General features: G+C 38.2%; 1 protein-coding gene and 1 long non-coding RNA gene across 4 annotated transcripts in view; both read left to right on the top strand.

The window, feature by feature from the left end:
• Positions 1-3,039: 3,039 nt before the first annotated feature.
• Positions 3,040-16,514, top strand: part of LOC139126325 (uncharacterized) — a 426,578-nt gene continuing 413,103 nt past the window's right edge. For both annotated transcript variants that reach the window (XR_011550532.1, XR_011550530.1), the window contains exon 1: positions 3,040-3,049. This is a non-coding gene — a long non-coding RNA (uncharacterized lncRNA). The remainder of the gene's footprint in view (positions 3,050-16,514) is intronic.
• LOC139126451 (allatostatin-A receptor-like) overlaps positions 14,563-16,514 on the top strand; it is a 179,713-nt gene continuing 177,761 nt past the window's right edge. Inside the window, exon 1 of one of the 2 annotated variants that reach the window (XM_070692506.1) lies at positions 14,563-14,716. The gene's annotated coding sequence lies outside the window, so the exon portion shown is untranslated. The remainder of the gene's footprint in view (positions 14,717-16,514) is intronic. The other variant, XM_070692508.1, reaches the window with a different exon arrangement.

The raw sequence follows: 16,514 nt of genomic DNA, 5'->3' as shown, positions 1-16,514 counted from the left end.
TCTCTCTCTCTCAAAACACTCAATTCACATGCATTTTGTTCATCTCCGGAGTAACAGTTTACATGACGCCTGGAGAATCGGTAACAGGACAGTTACCACTCGGACATTTAGTCCCCGGACATTTGCCACATACCATTTACCCCCCAGCTATTTACCACCGGACACTTACCACTCGGACACTTACCACACAAGACATTTACCACCCGGACAATTACCTCTTCACTATCTTTATTTTCAAACAGTTTCAACTTTGTTTTGACACAGCATAGACACTGCCTATGATTGAAAAAACCTTATGGAGTGTATTTTATATGTTGGTGATGAATGAATTAGTAAATATTTTATGAAACATCTAACACTTTCTACCTTTAAAGCATGAAACTGAAGATGTGTGTAACTTTCGATGCAACCCGGTTTTGACTAGAAAAGAACAAAAATGGAAAAAGGGACAAATATTATTAGTTGCCTAGTGTTAGGGACAAGGTTAGGTTTAGGTTAAGGCAATAAAATGATTCGTATAGAGACATCATTTTAGTCCGTTAACACCATAAAGTTATTATTTTAATGTTATTCATAAGCGCGATTTAACGACTCAACTTTTTTAAAGCACTATTCCTAATGTATTGGAAGGGTCACCATTTTTCAGTAACCGATGATGCGTGATTTATTGTTAACGTTTACTGATGCTTACTCCGTAGAATTTTAATCAGTTTTTTTTTATTTTGGCTGTTTTAACTCTGCAGAATCGAAATTTTCATTATTTTTAACCATGTACATTTTTACCTAATTTGATCGTTTTTACACTTTACGTTTCTTGTCTTGCTTTGCTGGTTTTGCTTGTTTCTCATGGTTGCATAACGCATGTTTAGGCATACAGTGTCAAGTTCAAGATTAACATTTCAACTCATCCGCAGACAACTCCTCGTGGCGTAGTGGTTAGAGAGAGGGTCTTTGGTAGCGGGCGTCAGGGTTCGCTTCCTTGATAGGCATAGGGTAAAATTTAGAAAGGGTAAAGTTTGGAATGTATGGTAACACTTGCCAGGCATTGCAAAAGGTAGATCATGTGGCTCCTGACAGGAGAAAAGATGCAAACGCAGTCTTCGCGATTGTTCGGAAACCTTCTTTTTTCGTCATTTTCGACAAAGCAATATTGTCGTTGTAAATAGTATTAGGGGGTAAATATCCGGGTGGTAAATGTCTTTGGGGTAAATGTCTCGATGGTAAATGGTCGGTGGTAATTAGCCGGGGGGTATATGTCTGATGGTAATTGTCCAGAGGGTATTTGTGTGGGCGATAACTGTCCTAGAATCGGAGAATCAGTACCTTCCAACGTTACATCGATGAAAAGCAGCATGTTCACTTTGTACTGGATTGTTCTTTTGAATTACTGCGTCTTGCCTGGGATTCGTATTTTACTGAAGGCATAAAATTATTGGAAGTCGAAAGGACCTTCTCAGTATCATGCACAGCGCGACAGCTGTTTTTTAGAACCTCTGTTTGCCATAGCTGTATGCCTTGGAGGGTACAGTTGCATTGATGTCATTCGAAGTCAAAATTTTGAAACGAATACGAACTGCCCCGAGCTCTTCACATTTCTGCATCTGTGTGGGATGTTCGAAGTATGGATTAGAGCCGTACCGGTATTACAAAATGCCGAAACTGTCGAAGCCTTTTGACCTTACATTCGAAGTACGATATTGAACCCATTGGTGTGTCAGTAGAAGTTTAATTGATGCAATCGTGTCTTGAATGCAATGTTGACCTAGAAACCGATTTTAACATGTCTTTGTAACATTGCTACATTTAGTGTCGTTATTAACAAACATAAAGTGCACTGCCTGAAGCGCTGACAGAAAACAGTTTCCGCAGTATTAATTCAATATCAATTTTGTTACGTGACAGGTCTGAACCCCGCCCCCCTCCGGGCCGATCACGGGATTCAAGTTTTACCTAGGTAGAGGGAGGGTGGATGAATGAATTAACAGCTACTCAATATGTAGCAACACATTATGATTAGAATCAATATTTCGCATGGTTGTTGGCATGCTCAATGCCGATAATAGACTGTACGGCATCAGTTGATTGGCTAACATTTGTAACACGCCTTAGATTGCACATATTTCTATGCATAACTGTACTCTGTTATTTAAACTGTTCTGTGGAACTTTACGGCATGATGCAAATGTTACTGATAGTGGATGATAAAAAATGATTTAAGCATGTATTAGTAATCATTTTTAAAAGTACAAATTATCGCTAGGTTTCTATGAGAGAGAAATAAAGGGAGATAGATGAGACAGGCATACAAACAGACAGATAGATATAGACAGACAAACGATCAGACAGTTAGACAGACAGTTCGAGACCGACAACATGAGCCGGGTAGACAGAGGGGAGGAGTTTGAGGGAATGAGGGAGAGGGGTTATGAATTTGAAGCGACTCGGATTAATCAGTGCACGTAGACTGACATAGAAGAATCATTATAGCGTGGTAAATCCAGCGATATTGCTCAATTTATCGTTGAAGGAGCTGGACGTATGGATCTCTCTGCGTCAGAATGTTATTGTTTGTGATGTATGAATTTACAGACTAAGCGTTCAAAGTTACTGCATTACACTTTTAATTTATTTTACTTTTACAAATGCAAATAATTTGGGTCTAATTCAAAATATTTTGACAAAAAACATTTTGCATCTCTTCGCAGAAGCAAATTGTAACGATATAAATACAAAGAAGCACAGTGTTACGTACTAAACATGTAAGACCTGACTCCATTTCGACCGCGCAAATGCGAGATAACGTTATGAGGTATACAGTAGCTGTCGCACACCTGCTTACATACTCATAGTTACACAATCGGGAATTGATTTGAACTCCCTGGCGTTAGTCATGCGGAGTGGTTGAGATACACTCTGTGAATCGTAACTATCAATATTCTAATGAAATGCGTCACGCATACTAAACTGACAGCAATGCTTCTTTGCGATTGGAGGTAAATATCGGATATTAACTGGAGCAACGAAGTTTTCTATTCTTAGGAGAGATAGTGTAAAAACAGGAAGAACAAACGGCATAAATAATGGGCCCACTGTTCAACAGTCTCATAAAAGTTTTCATACTAGTATCATGTCTTATTCATTTCGTTATTACCTTTACACAATTAAACATTAACAGACATAAAGACCGACGGACCTACAGGCAGACACATACACGTAGATATAGACGGACAGGAAGGGAGATAGATAGATATACTACAGGATCTCATGCTTCACGTGATGTCATTAGAGCTCATTTAAAATGAAGTGGCCCAAATTATTTACCAGAATCACACCTTTTTCGTCGCTAATATCAATGCTTACTGTGCAAAATCAATTTCCACTTCACTTTATCCTGCGAAACCTAGGTTTTGTCAGAAAATGTTTTGCCTTGAGAGGTAGCATTGACGTAATACTGATGGCATTGAAGGCAGTACTTTCTAACTTCATGTCCAAAAGAGATTGTTAGAAAGCTTGTTGCTGTCGTGATTTGATTGAAGAGTATCTGAATCTTTATTTAATAATTCGTGATTGTATCGTATTTGCGATTAACATTTCACGAAAAAGGATTTACTACGTTGAACTGGAATGATATTCCAGTTCAACGCTTCTCGTCTCTTTTCTGTGACACGTCTGTATTTTGATGTATTCTGCTGATAAATCAAACCAAGTGACAACAAAACCCAGTGCAGGTTTGCTGATGTTATCGTGGAGGCCACGCGGTCACGAACATTCAAAAAGAAAATATCATCGAGCTACAGAAATAGCATCATGTGAACTGTTCACTTCTGAACATTCTATAGCCTTCATTATGGAGCTTTGCGCTCCATTCATGTTTTCCAACATGGCGGCCCTGTGCCACTTCAACTCATTCATGTTTTCCAACATGGCGACCCTATGCCACTTCAACTCATTCATGTCTGAAAAGTGCACGGTATGAAGAAAAATTGATGAACTCTATCGGATTTTGATACGGTGTTACATTAAAAGTCGAAATGGAGGGGAAAATATATGTAAACGCCGAAATATAGAAATACAAATTGTGTTTCCTGCTACGTGCCTTCGAGAAATAGGAAAGCTCGCCTTCATGTCACTCAATTACAAACAGTAGCTGTTCAAGTCTTCAAAAATTTGGTAAATTCAGGTGTTATTTTAAAAACACGGTGTAATATAGATGGATGACTTCTTTAGACATGTCAAACATTTCCGATCTGTGACCGACTTTTGGGAAACCCTTTGAGGAGTTTAAGTCCAATGTTGTCATAAAATTCGACAGATCAACTGCGAAAGGAACCCTTTTATTCATTTCAGTCAGAACCAAACAAATGCAGTAATGTCAGAAGACATGCCATATTACATTCCAACCACTTTACTGCTAAAGGAATTCCATGTAACAAGTGTGGGAAAGACGTATGAAAAACTTTAAAAAAATAACGCTGTAACAGCGATGAAAATGTTTAGGATACTTTGTCGAGCGTGTTTCATGTAGAGCACGCCAGTCATTTGGTTAAGGGAAAAAATATGGATCGCAGCCTCTTCAAATTCGCCCGAGTGAAACTGTGCAAGGGCGACTGCAGAAACATGTTGACGTAAAGGGACATGACACGGGCCTTTTTTTCAAGGTTTCAAAATGCGCAGGCGCAGCACAAAGAGCAGAACGGCCGCAGGCCAATTTGCCACTAGTGTACAATTGTAGCTTATTATCATGGTCTCTTATTATCAGAACCTTGGAACATGCTAAAGCAATTGACATAAATCTTTAAAATGGGCTTGTTTTTACCCCTGCACTCGCTGAAAATTGTAAACAGAACATAGAAGCGAGACACTGACGTAGACTATCGCTCTCTAGCATTGTATCAGAAATTTTGCAATTTCATTCAATTAGCGACTAGTTACTAGATGTCTAGCAAATGCAAAGCATTTTTCAACATGCCATATGTCTTTTTCTGATCATAATCATCAGCAAAATCATCAGATATTGTGTAACCATCACTGCAGAGACAAAATTGAAAAAAAAAAATCATTGCATATACAGAAAACCATTACTAACAGTAGTATGCAAATCAGTTCACATTTGTCTTGTCATGAACGATATCTACGCCCAGTTGTATCAAATTTGATGTAATCGTCCCTGATATAGATTGCCAATTAAGAGAACCATGAAATAAGCCAATAAGCAATTAGCTTGAATCAGACTGTTATATTTGTTTTACTATTGCCATATCTTTCTGTAGTCACTCTGTATCAACTTTGATTGCCTTTGGTATTATTAATCATAAAATGTTTACACCCTCAATGTGAAAGGACACTAATTATGGACATTGTCATTTAGCTGTACAAAAATGCAAAATATTTTTTATCATTATCATCCATATACATAGAAAATTTCATCAACTTTGGTCACGTCCTGAAATGATATGAAAAATAATGAAAGTTCGTCAAGTATGCAAATGGATTATGCCGCCTGGCATGGAAGTTTAACTTAAACTCTGTAGCACGTTTCCTTGATCAACATATTTAAGAAGATTCATGGGATAATATGATGTCATCGTAAGAATACACGCTTTGTGAATATTTTTGAAATACATACAGCGCTTGTCATTTTAGTGTGGAGTTTCAGGGTTTGGCACACACGGATTTTTTGTTTGGCACAGCCAAGGTTTACAGTTCGACACAAAGAAATACCAGACGGAAATGCAACATTTTATCCAAGACAGACGACACGTTTTCATTTCTGTCTTCGTCTGAGAATGCCGCACAGTGCAGTGTTGTTGCATGCAAATTTAAGCGAGTTGTTTTAACGGTCACAACTGTCGGTCTGAACAGAAAAAGACCCACGTTTGATCGTCGTATCTTCGTATAGCTATCGCCTTGGAGTAATCTATCGAAATAATGCAAAATACACGGGGGAGAACCTACACCCGTGGAAAGGCAACCAGCAGTGATCTCCGGCAATAAGTAGTTCACGAAATAGAGGAGATAGGTGGTGATAAGGCGACTGGTTTGTACCTCGTGGATCATATGTACAAACAGCGAAGAAATTGCGATTGGCAGCAACGACCGTATTAAAGAAGATTTGGGTACATTTTTGCAAGACCGGTTCAGTAAATCCCCTAGAAACTATCGCCGTGGTCGACAGAGAGTGTTCCTTGGACGTTGAAGTTGAGTTCATAGAAGCCATCAAATCTGAGAAGCCCTCCGTTAGGGACCGTTCAGTTTTTACGGCCTTGGGGGCCGGCAAAATCTTGTCGCCGGTGTTCAAAAAAATATAGACCCCCTGCATTTTTCGTGAAAAAAGATGACCCCCCCCCCCTTTGTCAGACGAAAAAAATTGATGACCCCCCCCCCCCCCCCGATGAAAAATAACCAAAACACATATGTCAAATTTACCCGCACGGTTTGGATTTGAACTCCGGTACGCGGCGCACTTTATTCGTGTAGCAGAGATGCCAGTGCACAAACTTCTTAGCCACATCCATGCAAACGTCTGTTAATTAGAACTCGTGTTACGAGTCCAAAAGGGTTGTGTAAAATTGTCTGCGTTTTCCCCTGTATTGGACTTGGACTTTGTACTAGACTCATGCTTGTTTATTGCAATGAGTTCAATCTGTGCCTGCCTATCTGCGCCGCTGCTCTCAGAGAGCAAAGTTGGCGGGAACAAGTTTTCATGTGCAAGTTTTGATGAACACTGAATACACAGGTGGTTTCCGTTATGGAAGTCAAACCTGGCTACACTGAGTGAGTGTTACCCTTCAGGGTACAATACAAATAAATGTTTAGTCAATTTCATAACAAATAGCTTCAATTTTTGCATTTATTTTAATATTCCCGGTAAAAATCACGCCCTTTAGTGCAAATCACATCCCTTGATGTTAAATGGAATAGTCTTCCGGTGTGTTTGACCGAGACTCCGAAGGTTTGAACCAATCATACGCCTGTATCGGGAAAGATTACTGTCACTCTTAGGTAAAAGTTCTGCTACAGTGTTATAGCTCCGTAACATTCTGCATGATAAGAGAACGTGCGGCAATCCACACATCCTTTGATGTTTGTGTGTCGGAGTACAACAACTTGTACGTTACAGTCAAGAAACCCGTGTGTGCCAAACCCTGAAACTCCACACTAAAAAGACAAGCACTAGCAATGCATGCCGTGTCTACTAAAAACTCAGCGGTTCCCGTGTTCCCAAGTCATTAGATTTTAATCTAATGCGCAATTCTTGACATACAATGCCGAAAGACAGACATATACAGACAGACAGACAGATACAGACAGATAGACACATACAAAGAGACAGACAGGTCAGACAGATACAGACAGAAAGAAAGACAGATGCAGACAGAAAGAAAGATAGACATTATACGATTATTTCACATGTGTTAACATACGAGATAAAAATGGTTGACCTTTCCTTTCAATCGCCCCATCTTCCAATGCCAGGAGCTAACTGAACAATCAATGTATTGTGCGAATAAGTCAGCTTATTTTTAGCTTGGAATAGGCAGAGAGTTTGCTGTATAGTCTGTGAACGAAGCAATCACAGCGTATGATAAAACATAGACAGTAGTGCCTGTGCGTAAAATCGCGGTCTTTTATCGGGGAAACACGTGCCAGTTACAAAACAGTCCACGTGCCGGCACCACAGAATTACTCAGATACAAGGAGAACACGTTTTGCCTCGCAGTCATGTCGTCTTCCCAAGGGTTTGAATGCGCATGTCAGCTAACAGGTTGCGAAACAACAGCGAGCTTCGGCCGCAGTATGTGGCACCTTACGCACGCCGCGTTCAGTGAAACAATTATTATCGTATCGTTTGATACAGGTGGTTTCTGCCGTCTTTTATTGTTGATCGTAAGCTTCATATTTGGCGTAAAGCCGTTATCAGTATTCCACACCTGCATTTTCAGGAACAATAATTTTGACTTCGCGTAATCCGTGAAAGAAATAGTCAAATGGCTTTGTGAATGTGTATTGTATGTCTCGTCACTGAAATTCCGAGCAAATTGAAAAGCGTGTTACATTTAATATTCATTTTGAAAAGGGCCATGAGAAATACTGCCGTTAGAGTTTGTGTTGTCTATGTTTAACGTAAAACATGTCATCTAAAAGGATGGTATTTCCTCAGTAGGACTGCAAGATGAGTGACCAAATTCTCGAGATATTGTGACAATCTGGAGCAGGTATTCTTTTAGTAATAATGACAGATTTTGAGAAAACAATACAACATCGTGACTTATTTCGCTATCCAGAATGAGGACTAACAGTCCTTAATAATACAAACTTTAAGTTCAGCAAAAAAACACAAAATAAACAAACAAACAAAAGGGAGGTTTGAAAAAATGAAAAAAAAGGAAAATAGAATTGACAACCAACAATGATTTTACCTTATGCGCAATTATTTATCGGGAAATTGCTCAGGGCAGTGGTCGGGTCGAGAACGTATTGCTGTAAAATTGTTGTAATGTTCGCTCTCCTGTGAATTGCGCGTCTTTGAAGGTGACGACTCTCGTTCGTCAATTATTTCGGTAGGTATAAGCGATCTAAGAAAACATTGACGATAAAATATCGTACTTTCTTTGAGAGTTAGAAATCAGCTTGTATTCAAAGCCCATCATGGCACAGATTTTGTGAGGAACAACTTTTATATGGTTTCAGAAATCTGTAAGACACCAGCAACTATGGCGACGCCCTTTAACACAATCAAAAGTGCACTGTTTAATCTCGGGCGTTCTGAGATTACGTAACACTCTATATTTACTCGTTTTGTGATTTGTTCGGCCGCTCGCGATGCGCTCGGTATTGCAATTGGATACTACAACGTTCCATAGATGCGGTTGCTATGGTTATGGCGATATCGCAGGCCGTTGTTGTGGTAAGTGGTTGTTGAATTAGTGTTTGGGGTAATGTGGTATGTCTGTTGTCGTGGCCGTCATTTAGGCTGGGTAATTATGCGATAGCATGTGTTCAAGGTTCGCTGCTGATGGCGATGTCGGTGGTGGCGCTTCAATTTGTGGCGGTAGTCTCTCCACTACCGTCATGCAACGACGACTCCATGGTGGCTGTTGTCGTGAAAGTCATCTTTGCACTTCAATGTGGCAAAAATGTACAGTAAATGAGCGTGATTGCCGCGATGTAACGGAGTGTCGACGGTGAGAGAATGACTCTTTAACTTAGAGGGCAGACTTTCAATCAGCTTTATCTCTGAACAAACTGAATAACTGAATACATCATAAACACAGACAGCCAATGTCAACAAGCACTACGTACTTTTGCGACATCGCCGCTTTGAAGACTTGCTGGTACAAAATTAAAGCTTGTTACAGTTTGGTGACATAGAAGTACAGTCTGTATTGTGTTAATCGAACAAAATCAAGTGAGTCTTTTTTTCAAACCAGCAGTCATCATAGTGCTGAAATTATTGACTAGGCGCTTCAATGTATTGAAAGGTGTAAGAACGTATAGATGAATGGTGTGTGACAATGATGAAGATGATAAATTTATTAATGACATTATCTAGGATTAGAATTTTTCTATAAATATTAAAACTTACATAATATAAATTACGTGTGAATTACATAATTAATATTCGTCATCAGCAATGCTTTTATTATTGTAATGAATTCGGGAGAAAAAATTATTTGAAACCATGTTTTTCAATTATTGACCCTTCCCATGATGCATCGTGATCAATACAGCTTCAACTTGTAGCATATGAACAGATGAAGGCTATAAATATTTGATCCTGATTAAATCTACACCTTTTTAGGAGAACCGTGTGTGAAAATAATAGCAGCTTTAACGACTGGTAATTTTGAGATTGATCCACCCACAAGTGCCATTTCGAGAGAAACTTGATCCATGTAGAGACCAAAGACAATATACACGACCGCTTTTTATAGGCAATTACCGACAACGAATTAGAATAAATGCTGTGGGTTTTGATTGGAATATCATGAAACTATCGGTCGGTGGTTGTGACTGTGAATATCTTACAGTGTCGATTTCAATTCATCGGCTATCACTGATTAGTGCCCATCCACGGATATTTTCGAGTTCTGAGCACTCCGTTTTATTGTCAGTGTTTTTTCGTTTATGGAGAGAAAGTGGTTTCCTACAAAGGCTCCACAAGTGGCATTGACCCTTTTCTGACACCAGGGACTGCTTTGAGAAGAATCTTTTTTAAAGATGAGTGGATGGGGAGTATGTTACAATTACTCGGCTGTAGCATCAATAGATAACTATCTGCATCTCCTTTCCGAAAAGAATAATCTGTTTCCAAATTAGCCTGCACACCACAACCTTCGGAACCGCTTCAGATGCGAGTCCTTTTCAATTGCGTGTCTTATTACAAAGAAGTAAATAAAATTACCTTTCCGGGAACCAGTAGCGATGTCCAAGGGGCCGTGAAAGGATCGGCGGCATACTTCAAGATTACAGTGAAATGAACACAGTGCCCATGCAAGGCGAAAAAGTAACAGATCGTCCGTCTTATAGCATTGCTTTCTACAAAATTTATCTTTTACATTTTATGAGGACATAACAGTCAATTTTTACTGTTTTGTTGTTCTTTATTGGTATTCCTTGTACATTTGTATTTCTTGTCCAACGTTGTATATCATTGTCAGTAAAAATACCAGGCATTCAGCATTGATACTTCATTTACTGTATATACTGTTACTTGGCGTACATTAACCACAGTATTCTGCATGTAAAATTGGTTGTATGCATAATACGTTTACTTTGGGTAGAGTGACTCTGGCTTAATATATCTTTATGACCCTTTTAATCTTGTGGACTAAATAATTCAAGTTCAAATTAAACGAAATTTTAATGTTCACCGGTGATAAGGATCGTTCTACAAAAATGTTAGATGCGCAATTTCAATGTCACAAATAAAAGTATTTCTTGTTGAAACGAACGATGCTGTAGTAGTGCACGTGATGTTAGTTTAATGCTAGCTATGTTATCAACTCATGTATGCACATTTCTTATAGCGAGTGAGGATAATCTTTTCAGAGGCTGTCGATCATAAAAGCTGACGTAATAGTGGAAACGTAATTTCTTATTTATCAGGGGAGGGGCTAAGAACACAATATGTTTTTGCCTGCGTCAAAATCGTAACAAGGATTCTGCTGCAACAAACATAAAATAAAAATATATTTAACAAGATTGTTAAACAATAATAGAAAAAAAAAGAATGACAATACATAGACAGAACACGTAATTGGTTGAGCGATTTTCAACGTGTTGACTCATTGACAAGTTAACCATGTGATTATACGGCTCCTACTCAGTACTAGGTTCAAGTTCATCGAGAAAAATGGGAAACAGATCATGACAATCTAAAAAAATAATTTGAACTCTGATAGAAGAATACAGACTACTTCGAATTTTGAAAACGTTTGAACGTAAAGTTTATTTATATGTACTCATGTGTAGATTTTGCTATTTGGTATTTTCCATACATAATAAACAACATAGAGTTCCTGAAGCCATTTAACATTTAAGAGTTCCGCTTTGAGGGGGGGGGGGGGGTGACTCCAAAAATAAGGAATTACGTCTCTACTGCGTCAGCTTTTATGATCGACGACCACTTACAGTGTTGTGATACATTTTATTGTTTTGTAAGATTTCATTTGTATTATTCTTGCTGACTTATAACGTAAATTGTTAATCTAAGCTGCGTTTGGAAGCTTCTCATGTCAATGCTAAATACGTGATTTAAAGTTGTTACAAACACATGAAATTACGTAAACAGCAGATTGGGTTGTCTGCGTCGAGTTAAAGCAAATTTTGGACATCTAATCTTGAAGTTTGTAAGTTGGCACATTGTGTAACTATTATATAAATGAAACAAAAATTACCCAAAAAAATGTCAAAGGGAAGTGACGCTATTCCTTGTATGGCTACATAGGAAAGGTTGACAAATGTATCGCCTTGTATCGGTTATTGCTTCGAAATCTCACGTGATCATAAAATTGTCGATTTTTTAATAACGTTTTTTAATTTACAATAAATCAAAATACGACTATAAAAATCATATTATTCCTACTTTGCAATTATTGCATATCCATATTCGTCAAAAGATCAATTTTGAAATACGGTATCAAATACGATATCAAAATGTGATATTGAAATGATACCTAATATCATCAAAATACGATTATCCCATATCAAATAAAAAGCAATTACAAAATGTAAGAATATACAGCATTTATCAAAGATATCGGTTGGTAAGTTAGTATAAAATTACCATTTTTGCCACTATTGTATACTTTCAATTTCCCAAAAGGAGGGTAGAAGAACGGTGATACATCTCCAGTTCCGCGGAGCATGTGACGTCTTGCAATTTTTTAGATTTGCATTGTGTTAGACCAAACCGGCGTAAAGTCGTCCGCAATACTTAGTGTGCTGTCAACTTCAACGTTGATCAATGCAAATCAACAGCAATGTCAATCTACTCTTAGAAATACATTCCAGCTGCCATTAGCCCAGTTACATTAAGCTTCCTTGACAAAAAATTGACAAATCAATCTATAAGGCAGTGCTTTCTACAGTCCATGTTCATGTAATCATCATTAAGGTAGTATGCGCCTCGAAAGTGAAAGACTTAAACTTTTGCTAAAACTTTCCTGAATGACACTTTCAACCATTCTCGTACCTAATCAACAATAAAACTCGGGAGTGGGTGGGGGAGGGGGTCACCGTGCAAAGTTTGAAACTAACGAAACAATCACCAAACGTTTTGCGATCAAAATTGCTACCATTCCTGTGTTAACTCTATTGGGGAAAACTAAATTTTGGATTTTCGAAAAACTAAGCAGGGGAAAGTTTTTTCTCGAAGAGCTTTAAAATAAGCCCCACAAGTGGTAGATCAGAAAAGGATGTAGAAATTTGCAGTCCCCGAGGCGCGTTATACCTTAACACCGATGCACCAGTAAAAAAGCAAAAATCCCGTGTGTTCTAACATTGCATTTTTGATGGAGGATTAAAGATTACACAATTTAGTATTTTCACTATGTAAATACCTATATTTACACGTTATTCAATAAGTAGAATAAAAAATTTGGCGACCTTGAGTGACTTTTGGTAAATTATATTATAAGCCACATAATGATGGCCACCAAGCGTCACACTATAAAGACCAGTAAGTGGGATATGGCTTCTCAGTGAAAATAACCCGCAAACAAATTAGTCAGGTAACCGTGATCTTGTTCACCTTCAAACCCTTTTATAACAGCATGGCGGCTGTTAGAATGGCGAGGGTCAATTAAATTTGAACTTTGAATTTCAAAGCGTTTAAAGCAAGGGCCAATCACAAGGCGGATAAGTACAATATCAGAACCTTACAGTACATATGGTGTAAGAAAACAATCGTGCGTTCCGTTGACAAACCCTCGTAAAATAAGGTATGTCGGTCGGGAACTTTTTTTTACTTTTTATTTTATTTCAGTGTGACCCATCAAAATACAGCAAATTTCGGCAAAATGGTGCGTGATTTTTGAAATGAGAAACTTTATTTTTGAGTGGAAGGGTTTTAAATAAGGTAGGTCTTCTTACCGGAAAGAGATACATTTGGCCTAAATACAGTTAAATCAAGAACTGCGAAACTAATGGAATTAATTTCTTTACTGATAAGAAAACTGCAAAAGAGACGCACCCATGATGATATTAATTATCGCTTTGAAATACTATTTTCAATCCTCTTGTTTACTCAAATAAAAACATCGTAGATCAAATAAATAAATAGTTATTTATTCATTTACTGTAACAATTTTCGCAGAGTAATTGGAGCGATAATCACTAAATTTTGAATGAATGAGTGAACAAGTAAATAGATAAGTTAAGTTTACAAATAAATATACAGGTAAATAAATAAATAAAAATGTATCATCGGGCTGAATGTGTCCATGTGTCATGTTTCGATTTGCTACATATTCACGGGAACCCAAAGTATATAGATAGGATTACATTATTTAATGAGTTGCAACTAAATGTAGATATCGACCAGACCAAAGGTCGTGGGTGGTCTTATAGAACGCACTTAACGACGACCTCGGTCAAAGCCGCAACATTTAAAGTCTGAGTTTTACCATGGCCCACCAAGACACCTTTTGTGGTAAAGTGGGGTTAATCACAGTCATATTATTGAAGAAGAAATAAACCACGCTCAAAGCAATTTGCATGACTATGATCGACGAGATGGGTACTGTCATAATGCAGCATAGCTCTCCTTGGGAGCTACCTTTGACCCTTTGTCGTCTCTTTGTGAATTCCGAATGTGTAATGCTACTTTCACGACCTTGTGTGTAAAATTGTCTGGATTGCTGGAAGACCTGTACGTGACAATCTGGGTTGATAATTGGACTCGACCGTGCCGGCTAGAGTAATTATTAAACATATAAACGCAAGTTCAGATCCATCACCTTGAGTAAGTGATTATAAAGAAGGTCCAAGCTCTTATACCTATAAACACATACTATGTACTTCTATTTCTCACCTAAAGGGTCAACTTGGATAACTTCACACCAAGATAGGGTTGCTTGATATTTGAGTAGCTGGTGTTAATCTTGCAAGAAGCACTCCACAGAAGCAAGAAGCAGGTCGCTGTTTCTCTGATTTGCTCATTGCCAGGCACAACACTGTTCGTGAACAAGACGAGCTGCCAACTTCAGTGATGGTCAGTAGGCTTTAAATATTAATTTTTTAATCACTTCGATTCTATGTTTCCGATAGCGTGCCGTTTGTTTATTTTTTGTTTCCATCACCACACGATTTCGAAAGGATTTTTTCTCTGTTTGATGATGTCGCTTTTCCGTTCTAAATACGCACTTAGCTGTCTTGTTGTCACACCTATTTTGATCGCATATACTCGACTTGGTTTTACACGCCTTTTTATTTAGAGAATGTTTAGTCTGATCAACAGCACCTTAGCTACTTATTCTTCTACTTGGCAAGACGATCAGTTCACATTTAGCAGAACAAATACTACATATTATGTGCCTAAATACTCAAATGTAAGTGATAAAATAAGGCGAAATGTGAGATCGAAATATGAGTCAATTAATATCTTGCAATGCAACGAATACTATGCAGCCTTTTTCGATAAACGTACGTATTTATGGCAAAACAAAACCGTGAATGCAGAGGCTTATACTCAAGAGAACAACATTATCTCTGTTTCGATGTGAGGGAGCTAATCATGTATTACATACAACCTCATAAGAAAGTACTCGAAGCTTAAACTCGGCATTCCTCGAGGTGCGGCAGTCTCCCAGACAAGATTGCAATGTTTGATGAATTCCCCTGTTATGATTTTACTGTATCTGTTTTTTGTCCTTTTCCCCAAAGTGACGGGTTTGCCCACTTCAAAAAAGGGGCAAGTTCGTCGACATCTAGATTCAAGTCCGTTGCCATGCCACTGCCTGCTGGTTACGAAACCTGTAGATTTTTTCAAAATAGGTAGCCTTGATATATGAAATACTCTGGCATGTCATCACAATTTTATGCGATGTCGGACCATTAGTACGAGAAACGCCGGCGGTTTTGAAACGTTTCACGGCCAGCGTCTATTCAAAACGTAGTGATTTATACTTTGAAAAAACCGAAAGGCACAAGTTTTCACTGTAAGCAGTGCTGCTATTTCACATGTACGTGCCAGTTGCTTCAAGGAAGCATACAATTAACTGAGAGACCACTGCACATCATGTATAGGCAGAACATGCGCACTAGATTGGCACAATGGTTTTGCCGTTGGGCGATGGCTATTCTACCGCAAGAAACAAATCATTGAAGGTGTGCAATTATAAGATTGCAACCTTGATGACAGAGACTTGTCACGATCACACATATACAGACATACAGACACACGACCACACAGACACAGACAGACAGACAGACAGACAGACAGACAGACAGACAGACTGACAGACAGACAGAAAGACAGACAGACAGACAGACAGACAGACAGACAGACAGACAGACACACACACACATATATATATATATATATATATATATATATATATATATATATATATATATATATATATATATATATATATATATATAACTGAAGTACATAGATTTTAAGATAACCAATCATGTATGTCTTACATGAACCGTGTCAATGTGAAGCCTCGGACAACTGGACAGGATAATGTAGCGTAATGAGAGAGACAATCAACACACGCAGCATAAAAGATGATGAAAACATCACGACACGCTGCATGCAAGACGCATAAGTTGTTTAAAATAGGCTAAAGACAATTTGGGGGATTTAAAATCAATATATTCAAATTTCTGTTGTTGCCCAGCAGTGTTGATTAGACACCTCTACCACCTTACTTCACGCCAATAATGGTGATAATTTCTTTAAATGATTTCGGAAAGACTTGAAAAGTAAAGCAGTTTTTGTGAGGCCTCTCCGAGACTCTTTGACCATCCTGTGACAACTTCGGCTAAGGTCCACTTCATTA

The sequence above is a fragment of the Ptychodera flava genome, assembly GCF_041260155.1.
Source record: "Ptychodera flava strain L36383 chromosome 3 unlocalized genomic scaffold, AS_Pfla_20210202 Scaffold_27__1_contigs__length_13241970_pilon, whole genome shotgun sequence".
NCBI classification, from domain to species: domain Eukaryota; kingdom Metazoa; phylum Hemichordata; class Enteropneusta; family Ptychoderidae; genus Ptychodera; species Ptychodera flava.
Note: the sequence above shows the minus strand (reverse complement) of the source record. Positions and strands in the feature narration are given on the sequence as shown.